This window comes from Melospiza melodia, chromosome 8 (genome assembly GCF_035770615.1).
Source record: "Melospiza melodia melodia isolate bMelMel2 chromosome 8, bMelMel2.pri, whole genome shotgun sequence".
In the NCBI taxonomy this organism is placed as follows: Eukaryota; Metazoa; Chordata; class Aves; order Passeriformes; family Passerellidae; genus Melospiza; species Melospiza melodia.
The window spans coordinates 23,770,625-23,783,056 of NC_086201.1; the positions used below are offsets into that span (position 1 = coordinate 23,770,625).

General features: G+C 48.1%; 1 long non-coding RNA gene across 1 annotated transcript; it reads left to right on the forward strand.

Annotated features, from left to right (window-relative positions):
- The first annotated feature begins 1,978 nt into the window (after positions 1-1,978).
- On the forward strand, positions 1,979-11,089 carry LOC134421000 (uncharacterized). Its single transcript, XR_010028486.1, has 3 exons — positions 1,979-2,723; positions 8,737-8,867; positions 9,738-11,089. It is a non-coding gene; the product is annotated as an uncharacterized LOC134421000 (long non-coding RNA).
- Positions 11,090-12,432: the final 1,343 nt, after the last annotated feature.

The window sequence follows — 12,432 nt, forward strand, 5'->3', positions numbered from 1 at the left end:
CGTCCTTGTCACAGGCCCCCTCCTCTTTCCCCGGTTTGCGCCGGTGCTGGGGAAAGCGGACGTCCCGGGGCTGTGACACTCACGCACACACACACACACACACACACACACACACGCACGCACACCTGCCGCTCTGTCCCAACGCCCGGAGCAAACGCCGGCCCGCTTTTCCCGGGTTTTCGGTGGGAATGCTGCCGGTTAACGGAAAGTTTGGAAGAAAGACGCCGAGTGGGGCGGCTTTAGAGTCTTCAAATGTCTCGGCGGAGTTTGCAAAGGCCGCCAAACCTTAGGGATGCGCTTTGAGGAGGGATGTAACCCCCTCGCATGATAGCTGTGCTACCGGCACGCGTTATCCGGATATTTATTCAATAAAAATAAAATTATTTTCACCTCTTGAGGCTTTAAATGCGGAACAAATCATTCCCCCCTGAGGAGATGGATTTGGACGATAATTTTCCAGGTCGGGTTATTTCTAAAATGTTTCTCTCCTGTTGGTGACCTACATAGCCCGGGGCAGCAGGAGGGGACTCCGGGGATGTTCGCCTTGTCGGTAATCAAATACAGAGGGCAACCGGCTACTTTTTGTTCCGCCGAATCTGGCCGGTTCTCGGTGGCAAGCGGGGGCCAGCAGCGCGGTGTGCGCCGACAGGTCCGGCGGGCGCGGCTGGAGCGGGGCACCCGCGGGTCCCGGCGGCTGCGGCCCTTCCCTGGGGCACGGAGGGGACGGAAGGGACACACCGATGGATGGCCCCTGCCCTGGCCACCGATGGATGGATGGCCCCTGCCCTGGCGAGCCTTCTCCGGCCACAGAGGCACCCCCGGGCCGGGGTCCGGAGCATGCCCGTTCCCTGGGCGGCTGGGCCGGGCCGGCAGCCCCCGAGAGCGCGACCCCATTAACGGGAGCTGCTGGGGCGGCCGCGCTGCTGGAACGGACAAATTTTGGAGGCAGCGAGGTTCAAACAGGTTTGGAGCGTGCAGGAGAGAGATGGGTCTGGTCCAGCCCTGTCTAGATTACTGGAAAATGTCCCTTTGAGTGACTCTGTCTGGGAAGACACCCGGGAATGTGGGCACTGGGGAAACACTAGACAAGAATATTGGGAGGAGGACACTGACAGAAAACTGCATCTCGGGGAGCGGTGAGAACTTTGGGGTGCTCGTGTGCTTCTGAGTGTGATGAACACAGTCATCTTTCCTGGGAGCAAGATAAAATCAACACGTTGTCGATTGGCAGGTAACTAGAGGGACAAATAAAGAAGCAGGCAGTCGGACAGAGGGGCTTAAGCCCGGCGGGCCCGGCTCGTCCCACCCCAGTGGGTGACTGACGAGGGTACCGGTGGCCGGGCCCGCAGGTGCGGGGCGCTGCTCCGGTGCCGCCCGTCGGGGCCGGGGACGAGCGCAGCGCTGCGGGGGCCCGGGGCTCTCCGCCGTTCCGCCTTCACCTTCCCGCCCTTGCCGGGGCTTCGGCGCTGCTTCTGCTCCCGGTCCCGCAGGCAGCCGGCTCTGCCTCCCCTACTCGGGCCGTCCCTGGCTCAAGGGCTCCAGTTTCCCACCTTCCCCGTTCCTCCTCTTCCCCCAGCCGCTTGATTTTATCGCTCCAAGCGTGCCTATTTTTTTCTCCCTGACCTACAGACTCCTCCTTCTCCATCTGGCTTCTAATTCGGCTTCTGTTTATTTTTCCTCCCGAATCCTTTGATTCTCTTTTCTCTCCCTATTATTTTTTAATTATTTAAAAATTTTTTCCCTTTGTCTTTTCTTTTCCTTTTCCCTTTATTTTTTTCCCTTTATTCTCTCTTTTTTTTTTTTTCTTTCATTTTCCTTTTCTTTTTCCTTTCTGCCCCCCATCCCTCCCTCCCTAGCTGGCTTCCCGCCCCCCTCCCCTCCTCCCGCTGCGCGGCACGCGAACCGCACGCGTCCCAACAAAGCTCCGTCCGTCCGTCCGTCGGTCCGTCCGTCCGGCCGCCCCCGCTCCCGCCTCAGCTGCCGCCCCCCGGCGCTGGCAGGAGGCGCTCCCGGGGCCGCCGCTGTCCCAGCCGGGAGCGAGGGGGGCTCGCTGCGGGGGGAGGCAGCGCTGTGGAAACGCCTTACAGTTGTCCGGAGCGCGAAATCCGCTCCCGACGAAATCTCTTGGGTTTGCGGCATTATCTTAATTAAGATAATTGATTCATATTGCACCTGCGAGAGTGCGGGGAAAAGATGCCTCCCCAAATAGCTTGGAGCTATTGGAGAGAGGAAGCCGCGCTTATAATTGAGCGAGTGATTTACTGCCCGGGTAGCCCGGGCTGCTCGGGCTCTCCTTGCGCTGCCAGGCTTCCCGTTCTCCCTCTCCAGAGAGGCACACACGCAAAACAAGGAGGTTATCCTGAATAAAAAACAGAGAAGGGAAAACGTCTCTGCCCGCTGTCCCTGTCGGTCTGTCCCTCCCCAGGGCACGGCACCGCGGGGCCGGAGCCCGTCGGGCTCGGGAAGGGCCGGCTCGGGTCTGCCCGCGGCGCTGCCCCGCTCCCCAGTTCCAAAGGCTGCGGGGACAGGAGGGCACGGGAGGGGAGGGCAGCCCCACCGCCCGGATCACGCCGAGCCGGGGCCAGCCTGCCGCGGGAATCGCCGCGGGAGAACCGCGCCCTGGATGAGCCGCGCCGGTACCGGTTCGGCGCCACCGGCGTGAGACCGCTCCGCGCTTCGTGGCGTCTCTCTAGGACACAGTGTACATCTGGGCTCCAAAACTGGTACGGCTGATTAAGGTGCCTTTTCTGCTCTTTCTCCCCTTAAAACTCAGTGTATTAATTTTATTGAGCCTTTCCCTGCTAGATAAACGCTGTTGTTATTTTAATTCTATAAATGTAAACTTCTATTTAGTTAATGGAAAATACATCACCACCGAGGTTTAATTATCAGCTTTTTAAATTACTCTTTTAGTCAAGTGCACACAATTATGAAATCACAATAGATTTAAAATATAATTCAAATTGATTAAAAACAAACAATTCAGAGAAGTACGTACCATTAAAGCAAATGTCTAAATTGTATTGGTAGGCCGGCTACCTCCTGAGCTACAGTTGAAATAGCGTCAGCACTCCGCTATCGGTGTCAAACCACCTCTGTCATTAGGAAAAAGGATTCTTATCAGAAGGGATTTAGATGCTGTTGTAACTGCAAAACCTAATTATTTTTGATCCAGGCATTTACCCCCAGAGTCCCACCTTGTTTAAATAAAGTGTTTTCTTTCCTCTTGAACAAATGCATTTCCATTTGAATTAAATATTGATAATTTGACCTTTTAGTTCCTTTAACTAATCAAAAGGAAAAAAAAATCCAAATGTAGATCCTAGTGCCTTGCCCTAGTGGGTCTTTCCGCTTGAATAGACACTGAGATTAAATGAGTCAAACTTCCTCTTTCATTGCACTCTCTTTGCACTAATTGCTTATGCAAAAATGCAGATTTGTATTAATTAGTAACTCCACTGATTAGTTCGGTGGTATTTTCACGTAATAAATCATGCTGCAGACACGATTTTTGGCACATCCCCAGTAGTGGCTCAGGATGCAATAAGTTTTCCATATTAAATAAAATCTTAGCCTAAATCTACCTTTTCGTTGCAGGTACACTGTGTACCACCTGCTGTACGCACCTGCTACGGGAAATTACCTTCTGTCCCTGGCAAGGCTCTTTCCTTGATAATGCACTCCTCTTCACAGGGTGTAGACTTTAAAATGGGACACGTGAATCACAGAATCAAAGAAGGAGAGAAATCTGATGTTATTTTTAACCCTTTCAAGTGAATAATGTTAATTTTAAAGGGGATGAAAGATACATGTATCTATGTAAGATACCCCAATGTAGATTTTTTTTCCTTTTCTTTCCTATGCCCGGCCACATTATTCCCTTTTACAGCATCACTCACTGCATGCCCAAATTATCAAACCCAAGCCCATTTTTATTTTGTACATTTCTTTCTCTTTCCTCGAGCTGCAGAGGCTGAATTTGTACAAATATCACACTAGTTAACTGGAGCCCACATCTCAGTTGGATACAGAGGCCTCAGCAGCAACAAGGCTCCACAGCATCTCTGATGGTATCTACACAGTCCCAAACCCATCCCTGCTTGCTTGTATCCTGAAACCTCTATAAAAATCTCTCTAGATCACACACAGCCTCCAGCAGCTGAGATCTACATGTGAAAAATCTTTCCCAATTCTTTCTAAAATCATCCTAGACATTACCTTTCTCCTGGTTCCCTGAGACTGAGTGCTCTATACTTCACACTGTGTCCTCAAGCAAGGCAGTGCAAGGCATTGTTGTGATATTTGCCACAACAAACAATGTCAGTTGGTGCAGTGCTTGTTAAAAAGGATATGAGGCTCCAGAGGAGCATAAAGGATGATGACACTGGTGTCATTTCCTTACAGGTGATATTTCCAGGGCGGATCCTGACCAGTCTTTTTTTCCTTTCTGATAAAACTCTCCCTCACTTAAGCAGTGCTGTTGCCACAAACACACTCGCAGGATCTGGCCTTTGGCCTCAGTCTAAGGGGTACAATGGGGTGGAAGAGCATCAAACACAGGTGCCAGCAGATTATCCAAAGCTTTGCTGAGATTAAAATCTTGTCTCAATATGACTTATTGCATATTCTCTAAATAGAAATCTCCTTAGTGGTGGCTTTAAAAGGTCTGCTTTTTTTTCCTCTGAGAGAAAATAGCAGTTGAACCCCAGGCTGTGCACATAAAAGCTTATGTGTTTGTTCCCTATGGCCATCCAATCTGAACATTTTGCCAACATTTTACACTTCCTGGAAAAGCTACTGCTTCTGTTAGTGTTCCTTTACTGAAGAAAGTTAAAGCAAAAACACTCTTAAAGGGTTATACACAAAAATGGTCCTGATTAATCTCAGAACACGGTTACTTGTTTAAGCAATATCCTGAGAACAAAACAAGAAAGGTTAAATCAATGATCCACAGGGATGGAAAAAGAGATTCAAATAATCATTAAATCTTATTACGTAATGCGGCTTTGTTTTTACCTCTTGGAATGAGTTCACACCTGGATCTGTGCTTTAAGTGCTCCACAGTGAGCTGGGCACGATGGAGAATCATTTCCCATCACAGAACAGTGTACCTCCCACAGCTGAAACTCTTGCTAAGCACTGTAAGTGTATATGAGGATATTCTGAGTTATACACATCACCGCATTGTAAGGGATTGCCTTCCTCTGCCGTTCCTGTCATCGCTCCCCTTTTACCCCCTGACAGTCGCTGTCAGCTCACAGCATTGTGTGAATGCCTAGGAGTGTGTGTCACCACCTGTGGCTGCTTCTCAGAGATGCTCCTGGGACATTAACCATCCCAGCTATGGGTGTGACTATCCCAAAACTACACTGACATGATGTTCTTCTCTGTTTCTTGAGGAGATGTCTCAACCTCTAATCCACAAAGGACAGGATAAGCATTAGATAGGACACTGTGTTTTCCCTCTTTCACTGCAAAGATTCACAGAAAAGATGCTATCTTGTCATCAAAAAAAGCACTTTTGTTCTTATATCACTTCCTGCAGAGTGTGGTTTTATTGCCCTTCATTGTCTGGAGGAAATCTTAAAATTCACCTACAGGAGGTATGTACATATATATGTATATACATACCTATATATTTCAGCCCTAGGGCTGAAACCAAGCACAACCTAGACATAAATAAACTGCAGTCATGTCCCAAGGGCTTTCAAAGGCAAATGTCCACGAGGACCAAAAATATGTCCAAACCCCAAAATATTTTATTGTAAGTTCTTGTGCAAAATTAACTTTCTGTGATATTTCAGGAGGGAAGATGCAAGCCTTGTTGAGGTGCTCAGTGTCAGAGAACTGATGGCTGCGACTCTAAGTGACTGTGGGAGAAGTGTGGACAAGGAATGGTCTCCACACTGTAGCCTGTCAGGGATCCTTTGGAAAAAGACTGGCTGTAGTGGAGTTCTGGCATGGGCAGGCAGTGATGCAACAGTTAAGGATGTTCTGGCTGGAGTAATCTTGCAGAGAGGCATCCTTAATGCTGAGCTTTAGCCCAAAGCTCTGGGTGGGACTGTTTCTGGGGTGCTGGGACTGAAGCTGTGTGCCACAATGCACAATAACTTCTCTCATGTACCAGGTAGATCTTTCCTGTTAATTTGTGATGACTCGTGCCTAGGAAAACATTTCTCTTTGCAAATCATCATCTGATCCCAGAGATGTATGCCCAGTGTGTCCTAAAATCCTGTAGCTCTCTCATCTTGCTTAGTCCTTCTGTCAGAGATTTTTCTCAGTGCTGAACCTTTGCTTGGTTTATGTGGATTCCCAAGAGAGGAGGAACACACTTGTAAATCACTGTTTTCTCTACAACTGAGCTCCAGTTACATGCCACTATGATAATATAAATATTTACTCATTTTGTCCCTCTTCACCCTCGCAAATGGATAAGAGCATCTGGCCCTTTCTTAGTAGCCTATTGTGAGTTTGCTAGAGCATCCAGTTGTTTATGCTCACTTGAACAAGAGAAATAACCCTGCTCTCCACTGCTTTGCAGAGTGGGGTCACTGCTGAAAGGGGGTGTTAACCTCTCCTTCCAACAGGAGTGGGGAATTCTCACCTGGTCACTCTTCAGGTGTCTTGCAGATATGTAGTTCACAATTTCCCATGTGAAGCAGTGGAGAAGAAATCCATGATTTCTGTATTTCTGTATGTTTATCCTCAGACTTCATGCTGTGTTATTTACAGAATCCTTTTGACAACACAAATAACTTAAAAAACCAATGACAAGACAATGGAGAATGAGATCTAGCATTTTTAAAACTGACTTTTAAAAAGCGGTGGAAGCAGAAATACAGAGCATAACATTAAGATGTATTTTCAAAGATCTATTTCAAACTATCATCTGTTGTTCTTCTGTATCCATGTCACCTCTAGGTAGACTGATGCTCTGTAAAACTATCAGTAAAGAGAATGACTACATATTCTTTCCAAAATTATTTTAAGGGTTGCAGTTGTCCAGAATTGAAAGGCAGCTTTCAGTAGGTTGTTTCTTTTTGTTTGGTTTTCTTTTAAACTGAGGGGTTCACAACAGCAAGAATCCCTACTTCTGATAGATTTGTACTTGTAAAATGATTTATTATTGAAAAGGGTTGGCAATTTCAGCTGGTGTCAGGTTTACTCTATCTCAAGTAATTTATAGTCCATTTCCTCTACTGTAGATCCACGGGTAGTTACAAGTTTCTTGGATCACCTTGATTTCCAATTTTCTGTTGCAAGTTTGGGGCAGCTCGTTCAGTGAGCAGACATTGGGAGCTGCGAGCAGGAGGGAGCAGCAGCGAGGAGTCAGCCCGGCCAGGGGTGGGCAGCACCGCTGGATTCCCACCCTCGCCTTAGGGGCTGAGGAAACGAGCCCGAGGGGCACAGATCGGTGCGTGCAGCACTCGAGGGCTCAGTAAAGGCCATTGCAGGGCCGGTGCCACCTGTGCAGCTGGGGAAATGTAACAGCTTGCTGCTGCTCAGGAGGGGAAGGCTCACTCCCTCTGCCTACTGCTCTGTTTCTCTCTTCCCTTTGCTCTTGTTGGTGGGATCTGCTCCATCCCCTGATACAGATCTGGTGTCGTGGGACTCAGCTTAGAAAACTCTTTTGACACTGAACTGGCTACATTGGCTCATAGAAGACCTGACAAACACCCCTTCACAATGCAGGATAAGAAGCAGAAGCACACAGCCAGGAGAGAATAAGGACAGGGAGAGAGGGGGAAAAGGAGCAGATGGAGACCCTCACTTTTTCTGCTGCAATGTGGTTCTGCGTTGAGCCATCATGACTGGTGGCACTGCACCGTTTTCTGCTCCTTGTTAAACAGTCTGGGATGGATGTGCTGAAAACACCATCACCAGGCTAGATGAACCTTTGATCTGGCCCAGTATGGGACCACATCACATTTACAGTATTTTGTACTTTTTCTCATTTTTAGCTTTGTAGGAATGGCAGAAGGGAAGTCCTGCCTGTCCTAGTTTGGGTCTCTGAAAAAATGATCCCTGAGAGGTTTTCAGTGAAGCTGAAGTCTCCCTGGATGGCTTAAGCCCATGCCATCCTACCCATTACATTGTTCATCTGCAACGTGTTTCATTCTCACTCCAAGTTAGCCCCAATGTGTCACCTGTGCTCATCACCCTGAAGAACAGACACACAATCCTGCTTAGTTCTGCATTTGCAGTTTGAAGAGATAGCAGCTTTCATTTATCTGGCCAATAGATTTGTTTTAGTCAGCAACCAAACTAGCAAGAAAATATCCAGCCAAATTCGGAATTCTGTAAAAGGATTCACAGCAATATTTGGGAAGAAACAGACAAGAGTCCACATCAGACTCAGAGAAGAAGGCATTCCGTGTCCATCTCTAGTGGCACAGGACTTCATGCATCAACCATCAGAAGTTGCTTCTAACAGCCTTAGGGCTAACATTTATTTGAGAAAAAAACTAGTATTTTCTATGAATTCCTTTCACAAATGATTGAAATTGTTAAATAGACTTCATGCTAAAGACAACTTAAGCAAGGCTTTACTTTGTTTTGTTTCCAGTTAGAGAAGAGAGAACATATTTTCATTTCTTTGCATTGAGATGCAAACTAGAGATGTTATTCTTGACCATTATGGTGAGGTAGTTTACAAGAGACTGAGAACAAGACATACAGACATTAGAATATTAAAGGGAGCATAAAAGAATTGATCAGATATTTTGCTTCCTACAGGCAACAGAGAAGAAATGGAGCACCTGCTGGAAGTTCATTTGTATGTATTACTGCTGTGGTGGAGAGATGGATGACCGTGGGGGCAGAGCTGTGCAGATGAGTGGGAGGAGTGGGGGAGGCCGTGGAACAAGGTAACTCAGAGCCATTTCTGTGCTCATTTGCCTCCCGCATTCCCAATCAACTTCCAAAATAAATTAGAGAAGATGAAGAATATCTCCAACTCACACCAGCTGCCAGTTGCCTTGCACAATTAAAATGTGCAGAGAGGTGCTGCCGTGCTCCATGATCTGCAGGGGCCGTGGGAGCCCTCAGCCCTCACTGCTGTATCCTCAGCAGGCCCCTCTGCCTGCCATCCAGGACAATGCCACGCTCACACAGCTCAGGGTTCTGTCTGTGGGTGCTCTGTCCTGCTCTGGAATTGCAGTAATGTCTCAGCACCAATTTGTTTTTTCTCCACCTCTGTTCTCTGTTCACATATATAATTCAAAATGGCACAGAGGGGTTGCTGTAAAGTCAGCAATAAAGTGATGATAATGACAGTGACTCTCTTCTCCTTTGCAAAAAATTGCCTGATTTTTGGGGGCAGAGAAGATGGAGATGTCCTTTTATTGTGTACTCAATAGAGCAAATTGTTATTAGATTATGAAAATAAGAAAGTTAACTCCCCTCAAAAATATTCAATCAAACAAACCCCAAACAAACAAACAAAACCACTATCTTCACATTTGCATTTATTTGAAAAAAAAATCTTTCTCCCCTATTCTAGACATGAATGCTCTGTGTGCTCCATTTATTTCCATATAAGTAATTTCATACATAAGTAATTTCAATCATATATATTTCATATATATGTATATATGTGTGTACTGGAGGATTACAAAGTATGGTACAAATCTTACAATTCATACACACACACAAAAAATTATCTGCCGCTAGATTGCATCATTCTGTTTAATAAGTTGGCAGAAATAAATGTCTATTTTGACATTTCATCTTCTCAGCCCTTCATGTGGCTCGGCTCCACACTCGGTTCCCGCCGGTCGCGCCCACCAGGAGATGGCACTGGAGAACCTGTCCTGCAGAGAGAAGGCAAAAATGCCGCTTCACAATCCGGCTCTGTGCTTGTGAACACGAAATAATCCGGAAGGTATCTCTCCTCCGCAGTATTTGCTTTTAGGAAGGACTTAAGGCTTTGGCTTTTTTTCATTTTGTTCTCAAACATGATGAAGAAGAAACTAAAAGGAAGCCAACCACAGCACCCAGTGAATGCCATCTGGGTTTGCCTAGTGAAGCACATTCTATTTTCTCAAGTAAGTCCTACAACACTGATAAGCTTTCAAATAGAAGATTTTATCAGCAAAAAGGGTTTTTCTCATATAATAACAATTTATAACACCCATTTTCTGAATGAACAATCAGTTAATTCAATTTTGAATAGAACTACAATTGTGACTGAAAAAAATGCACTGTAGCAACTTAATGTGGGAACTTTTTTCAAACTTTAATAAAAAATGCAAAGGATTTTCTAGTGGCATGAACATTTCCACCTTTTAAACACTTATGTGGTACATACTAAATCTTTCTTTGGATTCTTGAAGCATTTTTCAGTCACTTCATACTCCTGTCTCAAAATGCAGAACCATGCTTTCAGATAGGTTCCTCCTATGGAATGACAGCTGAAGGGATGTACATCTTTCAGATTTAGCAGCACAGATATGAGAAGAAAGTAGCCATATATAATATTTTGGGGAGCAGCCTAGTTACTTAAGAAAATGTAGAGATTACAAGATGGAAACTTGCTCACAATCTCTTTCTCTCCAATAGCTGTTACTTCTCGTGAAGATTGATGAAAATGTCTTCAACACGATCTAAATGGCACTTATGCCTCAGGGTTCACTTCGTGTCTTTTGATGTGTCCCTGATCAGGCTTTGTTTTGGGAGGTGTGATGGTATAGGACCATTAACCGTTACCAGTAAGTGCTAATGTTAATTACATTAAGCACAATCCTCCAGTTGGTCCATCTGTTACTCATTTTTTATGTGCTACCTATTATTGTTTGGGGTTTTCTCTGTGCTCCGGGAAGATATCTTCTAGCTTTCTTCTCGGCTTTATTTAAAGTATGTTAATTTATGTATGCCTCGATGAAATACTTAAACGCATTTCAAATTTAGTTTTCATTTTCTAGGGATTTTTAAAATATTATTTTTGCCTGTTGTTTTAGTATTTAGTTGCGGCATTGCACCGGAATGTATAGCTTAGTAAACCACTACGGCATCTTGTATTTCATATAGTGTGCGTCTTGAAAATGATCAGTGTCATATTTTTAGATGAATTTGGGCAGTTTTCCTCACATTTCAGCATCACAATTTGTATCTTTGTGTGCAAATTGCATGGGTTTCCGTTTCCCTCGCTGTATTTCCCTTTATTTTTCGGATAAATTCTAAACTGTAATTTGTATTTTCGGTGTTATTCACCTGCTGCTTTACTTCTGGTAGCAATCAGCCGTGCCGCTGGCTGAAGGCGCAGGGACAGGGACAGGGACAGGGACAGGGACAGGCTGCTGATCTCCAGCTCTCGGCCCGCGGCGCTTCGTGCACCACAGCCAATTACTGCAGAGCCACGGACCGACACAGAGCGCTCAGATCAGGATTTAGATAATTGCGGCGTGCTTAAACTGCGGCTCCCGGCTGCTGCAGCCGCCTCCCGGGAGCGGTGCGGGGCCGGGGCAGGAGAGGGAGAGGAGCCGGGATAGGAACGGGAGCGGAGCGGGGCAGGGACGGGAGCGGAGCCGGGGCAGGGACGGGAGAGGAGCCGGGGCAGGGACGGGAGCGGAGCCGGGGAAAGGACGGGAGAGGAGCCGGGATAGGAAGGGGAGCGGAGCGGGGAAAGGACGGGAGCGGAGCCGGGGCAGGAGAGGGAGAGGAGCCGGGATAGGAACGGGAGCGGAGCCGGGGAAAGAACGGGAGCGGAGCCGGAGTAGAACGGGAGAGGAGCCGGGATAGGAAGGGGAGCGGAGCCGGGGTAGGAACGGGAGAGGAGCCGGGGGAAGGATAGGAGGGGAGCCGGGGCAGGGACGGGAGCGGAGCCGGGGCAGGGACGGGAGAGGAGCCGGGGGAAGGATAGGAGGGGAGCCGGGGCAGGGACGGGAGAGGAGCCGGGGGAAGGATAGGAGGGGAGCCGGGGCAGGGACGGGAGCGGAGCCGGGGGAAGGACGGGAGCGGAGCCGGGGAAAGGACGGGAGCGGAGCCGGGGCAGGGACGGGAGAGGAGCCGGGGCAGGGACGGGAGCGGAGCCGGGGGAAGGACGGGAGCGGAGCCGGGGAAAGGACGGGAGCGGAGCCGGGGCAGGGACGGGAGCGGAGCCGGGGCAGGGACGGGAGCGGAGCCGGGGCAGGGACGGGAGAGGAGCCGGGGCAGGGACGGACGCGCAGCTCCCCCTCCCGGGCAGGGGGCTCTCGCCGCCCCGGGGGAGGCTCCTCTGCCCGGCCCTCTTCACCTTCGGGTCGCTGAGCCCCTCCCGGAGTGCCAGCTCACTGCCTGGCCGCTGGACAACGTTAGCGAAAATCCGAAGAACTGGGTTTGGGACGGGTTTAACCAGCTCAGGACAAGTTCTGGAAAATCAGATCTCAGCAGCAGTTTCCTGTGGTGACTTGAGATGTCCTCCCAAACAGTCACATTGGAAAATAATTGAATATC